Genomic DNA, 21,513 nt, shown 5'->3' with positions numbered 1-21,513 from the left:
CTGCTTATGAAAGCTTTATAGACATGTTTGAAATCATTATAACCGCACAAAACCAAAATAAGAAATGATCTTTTCATTAAAATGTTCCAGTTTTAGAGAGGCTCCTGGCTGTTTCCCAAATCTAGATTGGGTTTTTAATATCCCATCTTAACAGAGCCAGCTTAGCCTGGTGAAATAAAAACTGACATTAGGACATCTGTGTCCGGCTGTTGTTTAAACAATAATTTTGAGGGGGTGCCTGCGTGGCTCAGTCGGTTAAGCATCCGATTTCGGCTCAGATCATGATCTCACGGCTTATGGGTTCAAGCCCCGCGCTGGGCTCTGTGCTGACAGCCAGCTCAGAGCCTGGATCCTGTTTCAGATTCTGTGTCTCCCTCTCTCTCTAACCCTCCCCTGCTCATGCTGTCTCTCTCTCTCCCTCTCAGAAATAAATAAAACATTAAAAAAAAAACCCCCAAAACTCCCAGTAACTTTGGATGCTGCCCACGATTTTTGTGCCTCACTTCTCCATCCATAAAATGCTTTGCAGTAGGTGTTCAGTGTTTGTTAAATGAATGGATGAAATAATAATAACAAATACTAACGTATTTGCATGCGCTAGGCACTTTACATGCATTGTGACACTTGAAGCTCTATGAAGTAGATGCTGTTATTAATTCTATAGAGGAGAAAGTTAAGCTTAACTAACTTGCCCCAAATCATACAGCTAGCAATGTGTGAAATTTGAACCCAGGCCACTTAAACTCCAAGCCAGTGTTCTTAAACATGCTATGGCTGCACAAGGAGAAAGTCAACTAAAACCAACTACCAATGCGCCAGCTATCCTTTGCCTGGTGAACTCGTGTCTGTACTTTGTCGTTTTACACCGCGTGAAGAAGGAATCCAGCAGGGCTGGAATCTCTCATGTGCAGTGTCAGCAATTCTGGGTGCAGGAGGACTCTTTTGCCTTTTGTGTCTTGAACATTGCATAACTAAGGTCCTTCTAAACAAGAGAGACGGTGTAATTGACCTCAAAATAGATAATCCCCTTTGACCCTGTTGGGGGTAAGTCAGGGGCATAGAGCTAAGTATTACTGCTGCCTTTTTCAGAAATCTAAATATAACACCCTCAGAAAGAAATCTGATATTTGGTAGAACAAATGGCCAATAGATGCTTTAGAACCAGATGGCGGTTGTTGGAGGTCTAGAGGAGGCCCCACCACAGTTTATAAAAGCTATGGAGTATCCTAATTAATATTTAGAAAGTGTATACGTGGACATTGAGGTTGAGTTTATATGACTCTAAGAGCCTTCATTTCATTTTGAAAACAGCCAGTGCCACATAGTGACCTGATTATGTGAAGTTTGAGATGAGATTCTACGTTCTTCCCTATGGTTGAGAAATGCATTCCATATTTTGGAAACATATTGAAATCTGATTTATATAGTGAACGCATTCGAGGGCATAAACTGAATATTTTATAAAGCTGAAGTGAAGTGAGAGTAACTCTCTTGTTGCATTGTGGGTGTCGGGGGTGTGCTGAGGCAGAGCTAACCCCGTGTGTCTTAAACAAAATTGGAGACGCATCCCCACATGTGAAAGGTCAAGGGAAACTCGCAACCCAGTAGATCAGGCGTGAACAACTGATATTATAACGAAACAGGTTTAGATCTTCCCTTGTATATAAAAAAAAATCTTTTAAAAAATGCAATTTGGCTGAGAGGAGGAGAGCAGAGAGCTTACCCTAGTCAACAACGAGGAGTGGATAGGCACAGAGCAAAGGAGAGAAGTGTGAGAAAACAAACAAAAGAGATGAGATTTCTGAGTGTTTTCTTAACCAGAATCACTTATCTAAGAGAGATGAATGCTTCATGAACTCTCAAAAGTACTTATCAAAACACAGAAGACATTTTAAGTGCCCCCTCTGCCCCAAAAAGCCCTAAGCACCTCACTGCCCCCTTACCACTGCACCTCGCCCCCCCCGACTATTAAGCCTGTGATACAAGCCAGTAGGCAGCAAAATACTCTGTTAATTTTGGAAGTCTACCATATGTCATTGTAACACAACAGAATGCTGTTTTAATGGCCCTCTTAACATACCCTGTGGTATCTGAGTATTGGATGACACAGTATCTTTCTGGTTTAATTGTGCATTTCTTTGCTTCCTTTGGTTTCTGTCTGTTAAAACAGAAATGTTTTAATGTTGATGCATATAAACATAAAAACGTTTAATAGTGAGTAATTATGGGACAATATAGGGTGCTCGAAACATTTTAAAAACTCAAAGCAAAGCATGCATAAGATATTTTTAAAATTTTCAGTAGGAACCTCTAAAAATGGTTTTTTGTGTTAATAATTTACCTTCCAAATTAGATTCAGGGAGACACACTTTAAGGTGGTTATTTAATCCATGTACGATGCATAATTATTAAAATGGATGTAAAAAAAACCAAAGTAACTAGCTCTGAAGAAATTATGTAAAAAAACCCCACCAGTAAATAGTATTAAATTGTTAACTTATAAAACTGAGTACCATAAATGTTCAATGTGCCTTTATGATATCTCAGCACAATTACTTATGTTACTTAAAGTATTTTTCCTTGTAGAAAATATCTAAAGAGCAGCAATGTAATCATTTGAAATACATCGTATGCATTTAAGGTATTGTGTTTTTGGAATCAAAATCTGTTAAGAAACATCTGAATGCTTGATAATGTACCATTGTTATTTATTAGGAAAAACAACAACAAAAGTATAAAATTTCCCAGTCTACTCTAAGGCAATATTAACAATAATGCAGTCAAGAGTGGGAACAAAGGACACACATCTTACTTATGATGCTGTAGAGGTAAGTATCAGCTTTCCTTCTCTCCATGTGTCCTCTTATATCCATGTTAAACTTAGAGGAAACTCCTCTTTTTAAAGAATTTAAGGCTAATGGGGGTGCCTGGGTGGCTCAGTCGGTTAAGTGTCCGACTTTGGCTCAGGTCATGATCTCACAGTTTGTGGGTTGAAGCCCTGTGTCAGGCTCTGTGCTGACAGACAGCTCCGAGCCTAGAGCCTGTTTCAGATTCTGTGTCTTCCTCTCTCTCTGACCCTCCCCTGCTCACACTGTCTCTCTTTCTCTCAGAAATAAATAAAACATTAAAAAAAAGAATTTAAGGACAATAAATACAGAGTATGATTAATTTAATATTCTGGGTAACAAAACAATTGCCACACGTATAAAACTCTAAGTTCTGGGGCATACATTTTAAGGAAATAGAATATAGTAAGATGACTTTAATATCAAGACTAAGTCAAATGATTGTGCTGTTTTGTACTTCCAAAGGCACTTGCGTCTTGCAGAGGTTATAGGGCCCTCTATAGAAACATGAGTAATCACTGCCTATGACTACCAAGAATTTCAGTTATTTGGGTCCGGCCAGATAGGAGCTACAGTATACACTGCAATTCTCCTTTGACTTTATATAAATAGCACTTAAGTGAAATGGTTTTCATAACTTTTCTTAATGGTCTTTCTGCAGTACAACAGGCTTTCATGCTAAATATTTTCTTCAAAACTGAAAGTCACAAAATCCTTGCAGTAACTTCTGTTCTATTTGTTAATTTACTTCTGATTTAATATACTACCTTATTAACTAATATTATAAAATGTAATACATAAGATAATAATGTATACTATATTATTAAGGCAGAGGTACATTCTATCTGTCACCTATCATTTATATATTAGGTAAAATCAGTGTAAAATTACATTTACTTTCTACACGACTGCATAGATCCTCCAACTTAAGAGCCAAGTTTAAGTGAGAGATCAGTGAGGGGGAACATATCCTCTTAAACTTTAAAACTTTGGAAATTATGTATGTGTCTTACTATTTTAAAAAAACAAAAACAAAATAATTAACATTTTATAAGGGTGAAATGGGGGCAATAACATTCTATTATTTTACCACAGGTAAGAAGGCTTCTTTTTGAAAATATCCTGCAGAGTCAGAATTATAATTTTACTCAATTCTCTCTCCTTGCTTTTTTATGGTAATAACTCTTTGACTTGCAGCTATTATAGTGTGGTTGTGTCTTAAAAAATATCAGAGTCATAAAAATCATCTACCTTATAAGGACATTATGACTAAGTTTAGGGAGTCTTGAAGAAGTCCTTCAATGGTTTGGAAAAACCTGTATCATGTAAGAAAATGCATTATTATGTTGATTTTAGGAAAATGTACTCAAGAGCCTAGTTTCACAGTGGTTCTTGTAAGGGAGTTGACGTTTCCTACATCAGAACATGCAGAAAACAGGTGCATGACTTCAGGGGACTTTATTTTCCCAACTGACTTAATAAGACCACGTATATCCACTTATGTTTTATTCATGGGAAGACACAGGACATGTATATTCTTGTTGATTTTAACTCAGGAGAGTTTAGGACAAAAACTAGAACCCAATAGTCTGGTGTTTCTGTGGAATTATGAAGGGAAAATAATACTAAAATTCTTGATTTTTGTGCCAGAATTTGAGACTTGGAAACTGATAACATGTCATCAGTGCTTTGAATTGACCACGGGGTAGCTTGTGCGATGGCAGCCACATCATTCTCATTTGGTTCTGTATCCAAATGTTTTTAGTGGTTTTTAATAAAAATATTTTATATACCTCGCTGGGATAACTTTTTTTTAAAAATTTTTTTTTTTAAATTTTTTAAATGTTTTATTTATTTCTAGGAGAGAGAGAGACAGCGTGAGCAGGGGAGGGTCAGAGAGAGAGGGAGTCACAGGCTGAAACAGGCTCCAGGCTCTGAGCTGGCAGTCAGCACAGAGCTCGACGCGGGGCCCCAACCCACGAACCGCGAGATCATGACCTAAGCGAAAGTCGGACGCTTAACCGACTAAGCCACCCAGGCGCCCCTGGGATAACTTCTTAAGGTACCTCCCAATCCTCCTAGAGCCTTTCTTGCTTCCACATGTTTGCTTGAGTATATATCATAGCAAGAGTTCACTTTTATTGGGTGCTTACCACGTGCAAAACCTTTTATATGAGTTATCCCAATTAAACCTCACCAAAATCCTTCTTATGTAGGCCTTACTATTTTTTGTACTTTACCAATAATGAAACTGAGGCTCAGAAACGTTCAGAAACTTGCCTAGGAATCTGTTCATAAACGTCAGAAATGGGATTTATTCAGGTCTGTCTGTCTGGCTCTAAAACCTGACCTCTTTCTACTACCCCATCATCGGACTCCAGACCTTAAATTCATAACCAGTTAGGAAATATTTTGTTAAAAACACATACATTTATTAAAGATTAAACATTTCTAAATGTTTTGACAAATTGTCCTTAATTCATCGTATTAGCTAATGGGCCACCTACTTCTTTTGAGGGGTAGTTTTGTTCCTGTATATGGCGAATTCAGTTTTATTATCTATCATTCCTTTTCTGTTTTACAGATTGGATTCTAATTTGTCCCGTGATGTTCCAGATCTTTTAAAGTGACGTGCATAATAAAGTATTTTACATTTCTAGCTTCCAGTGATTTTTGTGGAAGTCCTTGTCTTTACATCATTACAGAAGATCCACAATTTTATTTTTATGCCTCTCTGGGGGCAAAGAACTGAATTTCAGGAAATGCTTCTGTCTAGAAGATACCACTCATTTAAAAAGAATTGAAATCTGAATTTGTTTTCCTAATAAATGTTCAGCAATGCAGAGAAACTGCTTCTGACGAAGAAAGTAAATAAAGACAATAAAACACCAGCTAAGTCTTGGGCAATCATAATTTGCTTTACTTTACATGCTCAGGGCAGGTCCCCTTATAATTTCTGCTGAATTGTTTTGCACTTATTTGCTGTTTTGTCGCTACTCTACAATTTCATGCATTCCTCTTTCATCACTCAACTACTTTATAATTTCACCAGAACAGGACCCCCTCTTCTAGTTTTCTGTTTTTGTTTTGCTTTTGTATATACAATTTTGAAGATCTCAGTATTACAAATAAATCAGTACTCAATAACTACCTACTGAAAGAAAGCTGAAATAATCATTTGTGTGTGAAGGGAAGAATTAACACCATTAACTAAGAAATAAGCTTGCCTTATTTATTTATAAAAATTTTATTTTTTAGTAATCTCTACACCCCACATGGGGCTCGAACTCACAACCCAAGACCAAGAGTGGAACGTTCCACTGACTGAGCCAGCCAGGCACCCTGAGCTTTATTTATTTTTGAGTCAGAGTAACAAGATGGAATTAAATACCTTTTATAATTCTAAAATCACAATGTACTTTAAAATATGTGCCTCTTCAAGAGCTCACACCGAAGGATTAAGTTCTCAACAAACTTCTTTTCTTCATGGAAAAATCACAAGGAAGAAAAATGTTCATTAAATGTTATAAAGGCAAAGTCTTAGGCTGTGGGTGGTGAGTATCTCACGGCTCTCAGTTACAGGTTTTTAAAATGGAAATGGAAAGAGCTAGAAACCTTATTGTCTTTTGGCACAAGGGTATCACACTTTTCCTGAGAAGCTGCTGGGTTTTGGTTTGGGGGCATGTTACCCAGGCTACTGGTCTTTCATTAGAAATCCAAGAGCATTGGTTTTACTATGTAGTTTGTCTTTCTGTATTAAATTTGTTTGTAACTATTTGCCAACTATTATGGACTCATATTATTTGGATCTGGACAATCTGGATAAACCTTTTCCATGAAAGGAACCTAAGGCATAGAGAGAGTTGTGCACCCAGAGCCTTTTGTTCTCTTTATGTCTGATTTTTCCCCATCTTGAGCCTGGTTTTGGGGGCACAAGGTAAACACCAGCTTGTAGCTAGCAACAAAATTACCTCTGAAGACCCCAGAAAAGATTCATGGGTTCTCTTGGTACATGTTGGATTTATAATTTAGATACTTTTTTGTTTGTTTTGGACAATGATTGAAGTAAGGTCTTAATGAAAAGGGCCCAGGATGTTCCTAAACTCCATAGCTGTCTCCCTCCCACCCCACCAACGTGCTTGCTGAATTTCTCGAAGCTGGGACGGCAATTAGACCCATAAAAATGAAGTTCATTAATGAAAACTAATTGAAAATTAATTCACCATGACTCCAGGGAAAGGGTTCGCGTTTAGAATGTTGTGTTGTTAGCGAGTGAGTCTCTAATCATCAGAGCATGGCAAAATACTTCAGAATGACACATAGGTTAATGAGGTGGTGAAACGTCAGAAGAATGAAGTCTTGTAATGTTAAAATAGCCACCACACTTAAAATGGTGCCTTGCCCCTCCCTCCTCACTTCCCTTTCTGCCTTTTTCTGCCTTTTCGCTTACTGTCACTAAATAGCACATGCCACGTTGTTATTCCTTCTCTCAGCAAATCTTTCCTAGGGAAGAAATTCCACAATGATCTCCAAGTTTTGATTACTAAATATGAATTTTGCAAATGTCAAGTTATCTAATCTCTAAAACTTAGAGTCCATTTCTTCATTTTTAAAATGTTTATTATGAAAACTATCAAACATATACCAAGGAGAGAATGCCATTATGAAATCCTCTCACCCAACGTCAACAATTATCTACCAGAAACCTATTTTCAACCATATTTTAGTAAACTGGAGAGAGCAAATATTTAGATAGAGTATTTTCTTGCTCACAGAATAGATATTTTGTCACAACGGGCTTGCTTTTCCTCTTTCTTTCTCATTCATTTAAAACATGGTTATTAAAGATATTGTAAGTACCAGAGGGAACTAAGAGAGATGCGACATTTATTTAAAATGTCCACCTATAGCTTTAAAAATTCCATCTCTGTCTCTTCTGAGGGATCATCTAGGATCCTCTTGAATCATTCTTACATGCAGGTAGCTTCTAATTTCATGTGTATATTTACGGATTTTTCTTTTTCTCTGTTAGATCTCAGCTATCATTGACATTTTACTGTGTCTTTTGGTCACTTCAAGTGGGCTTGTTCTCCACAAAAACACCTATTTTCAGTTTGCTCTTAACGCAATTCATAGTTATGCTGGTATTAAAAATATTGGTAAAGTGGTGTGTGAGGGCCACCTGGCTGGCTCAGTGGGTAGAGTGTGAAACTCTTGATCTCGGGTTTGTGAGTTCGATCCCCTACGTTTAAGTAGAGATTACTCAAAAAAAAAAAAAAAACTTTAAAAAAAAGTGGTATGTGAAAGAATCCGATGGATCACTGCCTTTCCTCTCTATGGCATTACTATTTTTGACAGTGAGAAATTAAGGCAAGATTTCAAAGATAAATTCTTTTTTTCCATTTGGTTGTTATCGGCATCAATTTGTATTTCTTTTATCATCAGTCCTTTTAGCAAATCTCATCTCTCAACTTGCCTAAAATTTATTATTCAATTATTATAGCTTCAATCAATCTAAAGAAGATAATAAATACAATCTCTTTGTTATATCTTATAGAAGTTTTTAAGAAAGCTATTCAAAACTACTGAACTATCCTGGAAATCTTTAGAACATTCTTTCAAGGTGTGGAATTTCAACTTACCTTCACAGTAGAGCAAGGCTCTCTTAAAATCCCTTCTTTATTTTTCACATGCTCCTGTGTCTGTGAGTTTAATATCTCATTTCTCACAAGTCATTTCGGAACAATCCTGCTTCAGTATCTTCTTTAAAAATTTTTTTTAAGAAAACATTTCCTTCCATCTCACGTTATTCTGATTTTTCAACCAAATTATTTAGGTTATATTTATGGTATTGCTGTACTGGTATGTTTTGAAATAGGAACTTTTAAAATGGAAAAAAGGAAACCTGACAGAGTAAAAAGTTAAACAGCCTGTGAAAACGCCAAACACTGCCCCAGGTGGCATAAGAGATTGGTGTTGGGCTCTAACTGTGATTTTGTTATTTCTTTAATTGCTAAGAAGAGTTCTTGCGTAACTCAGGTTCTAAAAGATTTGATGTAATACTCGTCCCCATAACCTTATTAATATTAGCTCCATTTTCAGCGGGGATATGGAGACGTGCAAAAGACGCATGAATTATCTTAATTTTGAATACGTCTATTAAGTTTATCTGATCTGTTTGGTCAGATATTTTCCTCCTCTGACTGAATTTCTTCTGCATTTATAGTTATCGATTTGAAGAAACATTACATAGTCTATCTTGGGTCCTTCCTTGCCCTGCTCTGGGCTATACAAGTATTCTAAGCTTTGTAAGAAGCAGTGGGATGATAACAGAGGAACGGGGACTGGGGAACAGGAAAGAAAATAGACTTTAGTTGAGAAGAGGAGCCCAGGATTGGATGCAAGAAGCACCGCGTAAAGTTGCTTTCTCCTTCACAGTAATATGAGCTTATAAGCAGGACAAGAAACAAATGAAACATATGTACACATTTCTTGAATTTCGGCACCAGTCTTTATTTTCAAGAAGTCATCCCCATTTTCTGTGTGTCAAGTTTCTTGGCAGTGACCAATGAGGCGAATTTTAGGACATGAGCAAAGAATTTCAATGGCAGTATCAAATATAACATGTGGCTGTTGTCCTTTATTAACAACCAGTCAGTTCAGTATCTCTAATTTTCCTTAGATAGCTAACAATGGAACTTAGAGCTGAGACTTGATCTTGTAAAATTTTTTAACTATAAAAAACCCCCCACAAACAAAAAACAAAACCAAACCAAAACAACTACGCAAGAAAGAACCTTTGCCTTAATTTGAGTTTGAGCATTTCAAAGCTGGTATTTGCAAACTCAGAAAAAAGAGCCTTTCATTAATCCATGATTTTGGAAACAGTTACTCTAACCCACAACCACATACAAATACAAAAATCCTAATGGGACTATTTTCTTACTAAGCCTGTAACAGTTTACATTCACCTAATGGCCTGGGGTTATGAGCAAACTACTCAATTAGAGAATTTAGGCTGGTTGCCCACATATTTTAGAGCAAATTATCCTTTCACAAATGCAGAACCCCCTATATAAAACGCCTAACCAGTATTTCCTGTAAAAAAATACTATTCCCTAAATTCCCACCTTGAACCTACTAAGAATTTCTCTTTTTGCTAGGGCAAAGATTTTATGGAAATATTTGTTTTTATATCACATACCTTACTGTTGGTCTTCCTGTGGGCTTGTGTTTTGACCTTAAAGCAGCTACGAAATTATAATCAAGACACTTCTAAATAAGATATTTCTTTTCTGAGTACTTTTGCTAAGTACTTTAGCTAAGAACCTTAAGTTGGAAGGCTTAGAGTCCTGCCAATTCTTTGATAACAGACCTTCTGCTTGGGGGGTTAAATGAATTTCATGGTTATCCTTAACACTTACTATTTCTTCTTAGGCCTCTTTCATTTAAAAGGGGGTCGGTGCTTCCAATCTATAAACACCCATTAAAAGTTCTCCACCCTTTTATACTCGGCTGCTGGTCTTAATTGTCTGCAGATGGGTGGGTCACTGCATTTTTATTTCAAAGGTAGAGATTTGCAAAATGTAAACGAGCCTATTAAATGTTCTAAATCAAAACTCTCAACATCCATTAAAGGGATCCATGTGTAAACGGAGATAGAATTCAATCTGAAAGTGTCTTTTTGAAACAAACATTTTCACCCACATGTAAGTGAAATTGTATATCACCACCACTACGTTACACATGTATTCGACATAAACACCGTGTTGTTAGAGAGGTACTTAAAAATGTCGTGCGAAACTTGGAACTAAGGAAAATGTGTGTTTGCAAAAGATCATTTTTGTCATTAGAGTGGGTAGATGAGAGATGCCACATAACTTATCCTGCATCTTCACTGTGTTGAAAAGAAGCCAAAGCATTTTTTACATTTCACACAACAAAATTTAAATTCAGCACAATACCGACCTTTAGTACTAACCAACATATTCGAATGCATGTAATGTAACATCTTAAAGCGTGACTATTTTGGGTTCACCTACTAAATTATTATCTTCCATCCTGATAAAATTCCCTTTTAGAAAGTAAACCTCAATTCGCGGTGTTGCTCTTGACTGAGAACTGAAATCTGAGCCGGTTGCTCTTGGCACTGCGGTGTTCTGGCTTATCTTGCCTCAGGGACTGACAGTTTATCTCAGATTCTACAGTTTCTTCCATCCTTCTTTCACTAGCATTTCCCCTTGGTCTTGCTTTTCATTAGCCCACCCTGATGGCTGACCACTTCGAATCTATAAGTTAAACAGAAGGAAAACACAAAAGTGTGCTTCTTTTATCTCTGGAAATCAAACGCACCACAAACTCAACTGAGTTTGATTTCTCTGGGTCTGAAAGAAAATATCCCGAGTAGCACCCAATGGTTGCTAGAATATCTGCGCTTAAAAACCAGCCTTAAATATTCTTTGCATCCTGCAATGTAGGATGCAGCGGGATTGCTTTGGAATAATTTAGTCACTTGGGCTCTGATCCCAGTTATCTGTACCCAGTAGTCAAGTCAAGGTCCGGCATCTGACAACTGTATTTCCTTCATCTTTTCTCTAAATGCGATGGACAATTTAATTTTAGGAGAATGGTTTTCCCTAAACTCCAGTTTTAAGATACTGATTATAGTGACAATATTTAAAAGACGCTGCAGTCTTTGAGATTGCATTTGGTTGTTGTTTTTTTTTTACTTAATTTTTCTGTGTGACAAAAGGGAAGCAGAGGTTCGGTATCTAGATAGAAACAAACAAAAATCCCAATTTAAGCTACTCTCCTTTAGCTTGCAAAAATACATTTACAAGCTCTCAACAAAATTTTACTTTTAAAAGCCATTTTAATGTTTGTTATCTTTTTCTGAGTAAAATAAGCTGATGCTTTTACATGTGGATCTTATTACGTGAAAAGCTGTGTAAGCCTGCTATCGAACATAATCATATGAATTACGAACTGTGACTTTATTTCTTTTATAATCTTTGTAGTTCTTGCCATTACTTTTACATGCCTATGTCTGGCATTATGTAGCTTTGAAACTATGCCAAAAATATTTATTGTCGTATATCTGGCATTCTCATACTACGTGGCGGAGTTTGGTTTCCAAGCTGGGCAAAACTTATTAGCAGATACAGTTCTTGGCATTTGTTTGAAAAAAAAAATCATATGTAATTTTAGTACCCTCCTGAAATACAACCTTTTGCACTCTTTGAAACGTGTATGGGGCTGACATTCCAAGGCTTGAACTATCTCTTTTCCCAATTTTGAGTAATTTTTCTGTTATGAAAAATACATAAAATAGAGCAAAATAACAACAAAAGAAACCGAGAAGAATGAATTTAACTGAAAACAAGAGCCATGTGAAAAAGTCATATGGATGGTCTGTGTAAAATATTTCCTTCACATGGGTGTCCCAGGAAGCTGGGGTTGGGTCACAATGATGTAATGCAATGCTAGTACTTTGTGGTTACTTGAAGAAATAAGAATGATAAAAAGCAAAATATGTATGAATACTTTTTTTTACTAAGCTCTTTGCAGCTTGACTCGTAAATTCTTTAAAGAAGTGTTACGAAGATATTCAATTCCTGCACTTGTCTTGTATGTGCAGCCCAGCACACTGCTCTTCATGCAGTTCATTTTCAATATGTTTGTGTGTAGGTAGAGTGAACCATCAGCATTATTAAAGATGTTTTTTTGGTTTCTTTTTTTTAATGTTTTATTTATATCTGAGAGAGAGACAGCATGAGCAGGGAAGAGTCAGAGAGAGAAAGAGATACAGATTCTGAAGCAGCCTCCAGGCTCTGAACTAGCTGTCAGCACAGAGCCCAACACGGGGCTCAAACCCATGAACTGTGAGATCATGACCTGAGCCGAAGTCGGATGCTTAACCGACTGAGCCACCCAGGCGCCCCTATTAAAGATGTTTTTAAGGGATTATTAAAATGTTAAAGGATACTCCTAAAAGAAGGTAAAACCATGACTCACACAAATCTAAAATGTTCATTTTAGATATCAACTATTTTATTTATTGCATAATTAATGAGGGAAATAGTAGAATGTTATAAGGAGAATTCAGAGAACTAAATACATGTGGGTAATATGGGAAGCTAAAATACGTTTACAAAGAGATGCAAAACTGATCTACACATAGAGCAATAATCAATTGCATTCTACTGGATGTAATTTGTTTGCCTTTCTATGGACAAAAATCATTTGTATTATCTATTTTCTTTAATTTACAGATAAATAAATAATAATACTTGAACCATGCACTTTAAATGGTAAAGATGCTATTATTTGATATGTAATAGAAATTATTCTGTATTAATATGTTCATTAATTTTTTCAGTCAAACATGTTTTGAGTGCCTATTTTGTAGCATTGTATTTGATCCTAAGGATATGAAGGTAATCCAAAATTGCCCTCAGAGATCTATAGTTCAGTGTCAGAGACAGACATTCATCAAATAAGCACAAAAATGAATGTACAATTATAACTGACCAGAGCCACAAAGGTGTCTGAGAGAAGTCTGCAGAACTCCTGGAGGGTAAAATTTATAGAACGGTAATCTCAAAGTAAGTTAGTTTTACTGTAAGTAGCATTTATATTTCCTGATTTTTGTATTTATCAAAGGAGATACTTTAAATTAGAAACCTATTGGGGTGCCTGGGTGGCTCAGTTGGTTAAGCGTCTGACTTCGGCTCAGGTCATGATCTTGCGGTCGGTGGGTTCGAGCCTCGCATCGGGCTCTGTGCTGACAGCTCAGAGCCTGGAGCCTGTTTCAGATTCTGTGTCTCCCTCTCTCTCTGCCCCTCCCCAGCTTGTGCTCTGTCTCTCTCTGTCTCAAAAATAAATACACGTTAAAAAAAATACTTAAAAAAATTAGAAACCCATTTTAAAAAAATTGAGTCAATTACAATTTCATACAAAAGCTAGTAATTTTGCAATACACAAATAAATCTAATATTTACATACTCCAAGTTTATCTTTCTTTTTTTAAAATATTTTTATTTATTTCTAGGAGAGAGAGAGAGACAGCGTGAGCAGGGGAGGGTCAGAGAGAGAGGGAGACACAGACTCTGAAATAGGCTCCAGGCTCTGAGCTGGCAGTCAGCACAGAGCCCGACGCGGGGCTCGAACCCACGAACCGCGAGATCATGACCTAAGCAAAAGTCGGACGCTTAACCGACTAAGCCACCCAAGTGCCCCTCAAGTTTATCTTTCAATGTTTATGTATTTATTTTTTGAGAGAGAGAGAGAAGGGGGTGCAGAGAAAAAGGGGGATAGAGGATCCAAAGTGGGCTCTGTACTGATGCAGGGCTCAAACCCATGAACTGTGAGATCATGATCTGAGCTAAAGTCAGACACTTAGCCAACTGAACCACCCAGGTGCCCTGCCCATTGTTTCTTCTAAAGTCCTCTCTCCAATTCCCCCAGTATGCTCGTCCAAAACAGTTATTTGTGATATATTTAGCCTACAGATTAGAATCCATACCATCCTGGATTCTGAAATGCTCAAAGTTTCTGCTGGGTTACCTAGGGCTGAGTATTGCTGAACACATTTGTTGCCCATTTCTTCCATTCACTTAAACGTATTCCCTTTGTGTTCAAAGATCCAATTAGAAGATTACTCTAATGAAACTTACTTTGGTAATATAGAGTTAAGATACAAAAGCATTCACTTTTTTAAGTTTGTTTTGAGAGAGACAGAGAGGCAGGGGAGAGGCAGAGAGACAGGGTGAGAGGGAATCCCCAAGCAGGCTCCCCCCTGTCAACACAGAGCCCCAAGTGGGGCTAATCGCACCAAATGTGAGGTCATGACCTGAGCCGAAATCAAGAGTGGGCCGCTTAACGGACTGAACCACCTGCATGCTCCCATATGCATTTATTTTTTGAACAGGTTATAGATATCCCCATCACAAAAGCTAAATTTATATATATATATATATATATGAATGTGACCCTAGCAAAACAACAAAAACAAGCATTTTAGTTTGTTTTTCCATAGTAACAGTGATAGGTACGATCTAAATCATTCATACTTGTCCAAATACTCCTTTTGATCTTATGTGTGAAGCTCCTAAAAATGATCCAGCACCTTTAACCCTTTACCTTGTGTCTTAGGTCGGGTTTCCTAGAAGTGGGTCATCAGATGAGGATTCATATGCAAGTGATTTATTAGGAAAGTACTCCTGGGAAGAAACAAGTAAGGGGATGTGGAAAGCAGGACCGGAAAGGGAAGACAGTCAAACAAGAATGAATGTCAGGCCAACTCCTACAGAGGGTAGCTTCATTTGTGCCTGCGTGGGAGCTCTGGAATGAAGCCATGCCTCAGAATTGTCCTGACCAGAGGGTAAGGGAGCACGTCCTTCATACTTGCACCCTTGGGTGAAGCGGGGTGCAGGGAAATAAGTTCTTGGGCATTTTCCAGCGTTGGCAGCATGAGATCCAGTTTCCCTAGGGCATCTTCCAAAAAGCAGCCCGTTGTTTGCTGTTCAAAGCAGAAACACACACAGAGGTAAAAAGGGATCTGAAGATATTGGGAAGAAACATTGATAGTGTTTGCAGCACCCTATCTGGTCCCCTAAAATCTATTCTCTTCTTCTTTCTGGGTACGTGGAAGGCTACATACCAGGTACGTTAGGCTACATTTCTCAGCCTTCTTCGTCAAGTGTGGGCCCTGCAGCTGTGTTCTCTTCAGTGAACAGAGTGTAGGTGATGTGTGCCACTTCTGGGTCTAGGATGGCTCCATCCATATTGTCCTTTTCCTCCCTGCTGGCTGGAACTCAGAGTGACTCAGCTTATACTATAAAGATAATGACAGTGACCTAAGGTTTGATGATGCAACATGGTAGAAGGACTGCGGTCTCGGAATGACTTCACAGAGCAGAAGATGTTGATGATTCAAAGCAATTACACTGGACCGTTAGGTAAGAAGTAAACCTCTTCTTCAAACCACTTAGCTTTTGTTGGGTCTCTAGCGCAGCAGTCTGACCTTTCTCTAATTACTAGAGGAGACTTTATTCTTATCAAAATGTTATATTATAGAACCATTTTAAATTATTCTTGATTTCTCCTATTAGAATACATATTATAAGAGAGCAGGAGATTTGCCTATGTTTTTCTTGCTGGCAAAAAGTACTCAATAAATACTTATTTTAGGAATAAATAAAAGGGTAGTCACCTTGTCCTACAATAATGAAAATTTATAGAGGCAAACCATGAGAGACTCTTAAATGCTGACAAAAACTGAGGACTGATGGATGTGGGGGGGAGGAGGGATGGGCATGGAGGAGGGCACTTGTGGGGATGAGCACTGAGTGTTATGTGGAAACTAATTTGACAATAAACTATTTGTAAAAAAAAAAAAAGAAGGAAACATTACAATTGTGATTACTTTCACACAGAAACCATGGTAAAGGCTGAGAATAATGCCCAAAAAATTCAAAACAGAACTCTTCTTCTCTGAAAAAAAAAGTAAAAACAAAAAACTCTTGAAAAAAAAATAATGAAAATTTATAAAAGCACATTATAATTCAGGAGCTAACTATAATACTAAGTTAGGAGTGATATAGAACAAACGGAAAGAGTTTAATGAAAAGTAATGCAAATGATTAATGAGATAAAATAGTGATATTAAAGATGGATAGAAAATAACTTATATAATTTAAAAATGAGGCTGAAGGGCACCTTGGTAAGTGTCGTCTCATACGGGAAAGGTGATTATATAGAGGTCACTGACCAACTGTTTTCCATGCCTGCGGAGGAAAAACTAGCAGAAAAGAGCTTAAACTGACTTGACAGAAATAGTGATTAAACATTAGAAAAGGCTCCAGAGTAATATTGTGGAATCTCTGTCCCTGGTGAATTTTAAGGACAAACCATCTGTCTTAGACATTTCAGGCAGAGCCTCGAGGGAAGAGAGAGGTCTGGATTAAATGACTCCTTGATCTGGTTCCCTTTCAATTCCAGAAGTCTGTGCTACTACATAGGGCATCAGGTCTGGCAGTGACATCTTTCACTCCAGTGACCAGCCGGAGTGATTAACAGGCATCCCCTATCTATAACTTGAGAGAGTTTTTTCTCTGGGTGAGGCTGATGGCATGGAGGTGGGGGATAGGGAGAAGACAGACTAATTTTCCAAAATAACTATATTTAAAAGTGTATTTTCTACCTATAACCCTAAGATACTAATTTCCATATGATCAATACCATCTGGAAAAGTCCCACGATTTTTGACACATTTCAAGTGCTAGGTTTTGTTTAGTGAAATTCACTTTTATAGCAATGATGGAAAGATAATGTTGACTTTGAAATGATACAGAACAGAGAGGAACAATTAGTATCCATTTATGATATTTATTTACATTGGTATTGGAACACTAGCAACAATGGGAAAATGCTATTTATGAACTCTGCATTAAAATTTATACTATATTTGGGGCCCTGGCTGCCTCAGTTGATAGAGCATGTGACTCTTGATCTCAAGCTTGTGAGTTTGAGCCCCATGTTGGGTGTAGAGATTACTAAAAAATAAAATCTTTTTTCTTTAATGTTTATTTATTTTTGAGAGAGAGGTGGAAGGAGGGGCAGAGAGAGAGAGGAACAGAGAATCCAAGTGGGCTCTGGGCTGACAGCAGGGAGCCCAATGCGGGGCTCAAACCCATGAACTGTGAGATCATGACATGAGCTGAAGCTGGACACTTAACCAACTGAGCCATCCAGGTGCCCTTTAAAAATAAAATCTTAAAAAAAATTTTTTATACTGTGTTTATATTACTTATCAATAATCATATAAGAAAGTTGCTAAAGAAAAGCTTTCATTAGGAAAGATTTTCTTAGTCTTGGGAGTTTGGGTTTTCTGTTACTGAATAATATGGCAGCCGTTGTTTTAAAGAAAAATCTTTTTTTCATCAAGGTATATCTTTTTTCGCATTTTGGCACTGAATTATTAAAAAAACAATTAAACTAAGGATTTATATATTGTGTGGATTTCCAACTTTACTTCGAGATAATTTTAGTGAAAATTTCCATGTTTGTTATAAATCCAAACATAAACTTTTAAATTCTTCCAGAAAAGGTAGAAAAACCTGCTTTTATATTCTAAGATGTTGTAGTGATTATTTATTTATTTATTTAGTAAGTTAGTTAAATAGACAATATAAAGTTACAACCCAATGGCTTTTTTTTTTCACTGAGGGAGGAAAATAATAATCAAATTTAGAAGGAAATACTGACTACTCTTTATATAAAGAATCTTGAAAGTAAATGTTGTTTTTAAACATACGAAGTGACATTCAACCTCCCTCATAATTAGAAAAATGCAAAACTACAAGGAGATACCATTTTTTCAAACCTCTCGTACTGTCAAAAATAAAAATGTGATCATACGTTGCATTGTCTAGGGTGAGGGAAGAAACACATTTCCGGTGGGGATGTAATTCTGTATAGTCTCCAGGGAGAGTAATGGGAAATATCTATCGAGAATTATAGTTACACATATCCTTTAACCCAATGGTTCCACCTGCAGAAATTCTTTCTTACAGATGTATATTGACACACAAAGAAACGGCACATGCACAAGGTTATAGACTGCGATGCTGATTGTAATTGTACAAGATCAGAAACAACCTAAATGTCCATTAATAGAAGATTAGATGAAGAATGCAGCCACTAAAACCACTGAGAATTAATTCTTAAGATACACGCAGAATAGCATATAGAATGAACTCTCTGTGCCAGAAAAAAAGACAGAAAGAAATATATCTATATATTTACAAAATATATCTGAAAAACTGCCAATAGCGGTTGCCTTCAGGGAGAGGAACTATGAATCCTGAGGCCACGGTGAGAGAGACACTTTTCTGTTTGTCCTTTTGCAACATTTGAATTTTGTATCATACACATGTATTACCAGTTCAAACATAAACAAAATGAGGGTGTCTAGCTGACTTGGTCCCAGAAGTGTGTGGCTCTTGATCTCAGGATTGTGAGTTTGAGCCCCATAACAGTTGTAGAGATTACTTAAGTTAATAAAACTTAAAAAAAAATAAACAAAATTAGGGTGCCTGGGTGGCTCAGCCGGTTAAGAGTCTGACTTTTGATTTTGGCTCAGGTCATGATCTCACAGTTCATGAGATCCAGCCCGGGGTTGGGTTCTTAGCTGACAGTGCATAGACTACCTGGGAGTCTCTCTATTTCTCTCTCTTCCCCTTCCTTGCTTGCGCATGCACCCTTCTCTCTTTCAAAATAAATAAACATTAAAAAAATAAACAAAATAAATTGAAAAGAAATATTGTGAATAGTATAACAACTCACTTATTCTCAGTTTGAGGAGTTATTTACGTTTAATCGCAGTTATTCCAATTTCAAAAACGTAGGGTTAAGCCAATTCCAAAATTTTGTAGACTGCTCACACTTTCTGTGTGGGTTATAATTGTGGATTATAATTCATATTTAAAATATGAAAATACACCCCCAAATTTAAAAATACGCTCTATGTAAATAAAGAGCACACGTTATCATTCTTTTCTCCTTTCCCCTTAGAGTATGAGGTCCTTGAAGCCAGAGACCCTGTACCCATTCACCCTGAAGGATAAAATGGGAAAAAACCTACTTCTTTAAAAAATTGTTTTAATTGTAAAATTAATATATGTTATACATATTTCAAATTTTGTACTTGTTTTCAAATTGACCTTGGGTAACTGTCAATTTATACCTCCACTAACAGGGTATGAGAGTACACATTACAGATCACATCTCAAGTAGAATATTTGAAACATTTTACTTCACTGTCTCAGAGAAATAGTCATAAATTTGGCTAAATAATTTAGATGGCAAATAAGAACAGTTTACTGATATGTAGGTAGCATTCCTAAAGGAAGCCTAAGGTCTCTGAAGTACTCTGAAATGAGCCATTCTGCAAAGGTTGAGAGTGAAATTTAAATAGCTTCAGTGTATGAAAAAATGGAGTGGCTCATTCTGGAGTGATGTTATATCTCAACAGAAAAAAAATTTAATTTATTTTAGAGAGAGAGAGTATGAGCAGGGGAGGGGCAGAGAGAGAGAGAGAGGAGAGAGAGAGAGAGAGAGAGAGAGAGAGAATCTTAAGCAGGCTCCATGTTTAATGCAGAGTCTGATTCGCCTTTCCATGTTTTAAGTTCAGTTTTTTTTTAAAAAGATATTTTTAGAATTATTATTCTAAATGCAAACGTATCTGCAAGAAAGCATCCTTTTGCAAGCCAAAGATTTAAACTGAAGATTCACAAAAGCCTCGAGATATCAAAAACTACCTTATAAAAAACATCAGGATTTTCACTAAAGCTGTCAAAACTGTGAAGAAAAGAAAGCATTCATGAGAGCCAAGAAAACATAGATTATTAAAATTACAACAGAAGAGATAGAGATTGTGAGAATTAGGACACTTCAAAAGAGGAAATGAAAAAGCAGAAGAAATAGAAAATAGTAAAGCAAGTACAACTTGTGTAGTCAGCAAAGATTGACAGTAGCTTTAGGTCTATGACTTCATGGACTTTATGCATGTATGTATGTGTTTATTTATTGGTTAATATTTTGGAAGAGGTTTTTTTAAAAAAAGTTTTTATTTAAATTCCAGTCAGTTAATATACTGTATGATATTAGTTTCAGGTGTACAATATAGTGACTCAACACTTCCGTACAATACTTTGTGCTCATTACAAGTGCACTTCTTAATCCCCATCACTTACTTCATCCTCCCAACCCTCCGCCTCCCTTCTGGTAACTTTAGTTTGTTCTTCCTAGTTAAGAGTTTGTTTCTTGGTTTGCTTCTTTCTTCTTTTCTCTTCGCTTGTTTGTTTTGTTTCTTAAATTCCACATAGGAGTGAAATCATATGGTATTGATGTTTCTCTTATTTTGCTTAGCATAATACTGTCTAGCTGCACCCACACTGTTGCAAATGGCAAGATTTCATTCTTTTATATGGTTGAGTAATATTCAATTGTATATATACCACATCTTCTTTATCCATTCATCAGTCGATGAACACTTGGGCTGTTTCCATAGCTTGTTTATTGTAGGTAATGCTGCTATAAACATTGGGGTGCATGCATCCCTTTGAATTAATATTTTTGTGTCCTTTGGGTAAATACCTAGTAGTTCAACTGCTGGATCATAGAGTTTTTCATTTTTTAAAACTTTTTGAGTAAACTCCATACTGTTTTCCAGTGAATAAGACATTTTTCCAAAGAAGACATACAGATAGCCAACAGACACATGAAAGATGCCAATATCAGTCATCATTAAGGAAATACAAATTGAAATTACAGTGAGATACCACCTCACACCTGTCAGAATGGTTAAAATCAACAATATAGAAAACAACAGGTGTTGGCAAGAATGTGGAGAAAGGTGAACCCTCCTGCACTGTTGGTGGGAGTGCAAACTGGTGCAGCCGCTCTGGAAAGCAGTATGGAGGTTCCTCACAATGTTAAAAAGAGAACTACCCTATGATTCATTGACTTTAACAAGGATTGTGGTCTTTCATTATGGCCTGTTACTAAAAAGTAATAACGTCATTCAATACATGTCTATTAAAGATTTTTTCCTTCAAAATTGTGATTCTAGTTCATTGNGAGGGCACTTGTGGGGATGAGCACT

At 36.7% G+C, this 21,513-nt stretch overlaps 1 long non-coding RNA gene across 1 annotated transcript; it reads left to right on the top strand.

Moving 5' to 3' along the window:
* The first annotated feature begins 3,565 nt into the window (after positions 1-3,565).
* Positions 3,566-5,737, top strand: LOC144220838 (uncharacterized). Its single transcript, XR_013331873.1, has 2 exons — positions 3,566-4,908; positions 5,431-5,737. It is a non-coding gene; the product is annotated as an uncharacterized LOC144220838 (long non-coding RNA).
* Positions 5,738-21,513: the final 15,776 nt, after the last annotated feature.

This window comes from Crocuta crocuta, unplaced genomic scaffold (assembly GCF_008692635.1).
Source record: "Crocuta crocuta isolate KB4526 unplaced genomic scaffold, BGI_CrCroc_1.0 scaffold219, whole genome shotgun sequence".
Classification (NCBI taxonomy): domain Eukaryota; kingdom Metazoa; phylum Chordata; class Mammalia; order Carnivora; family Hyaenidae; genus Crocuta; species Crocuta crocuta.
The sequence above is the reverse complement of the archived record's forward strand: the minus strand, read 5'-3'. Positions and strand labels throughout refer to the sequence as shown.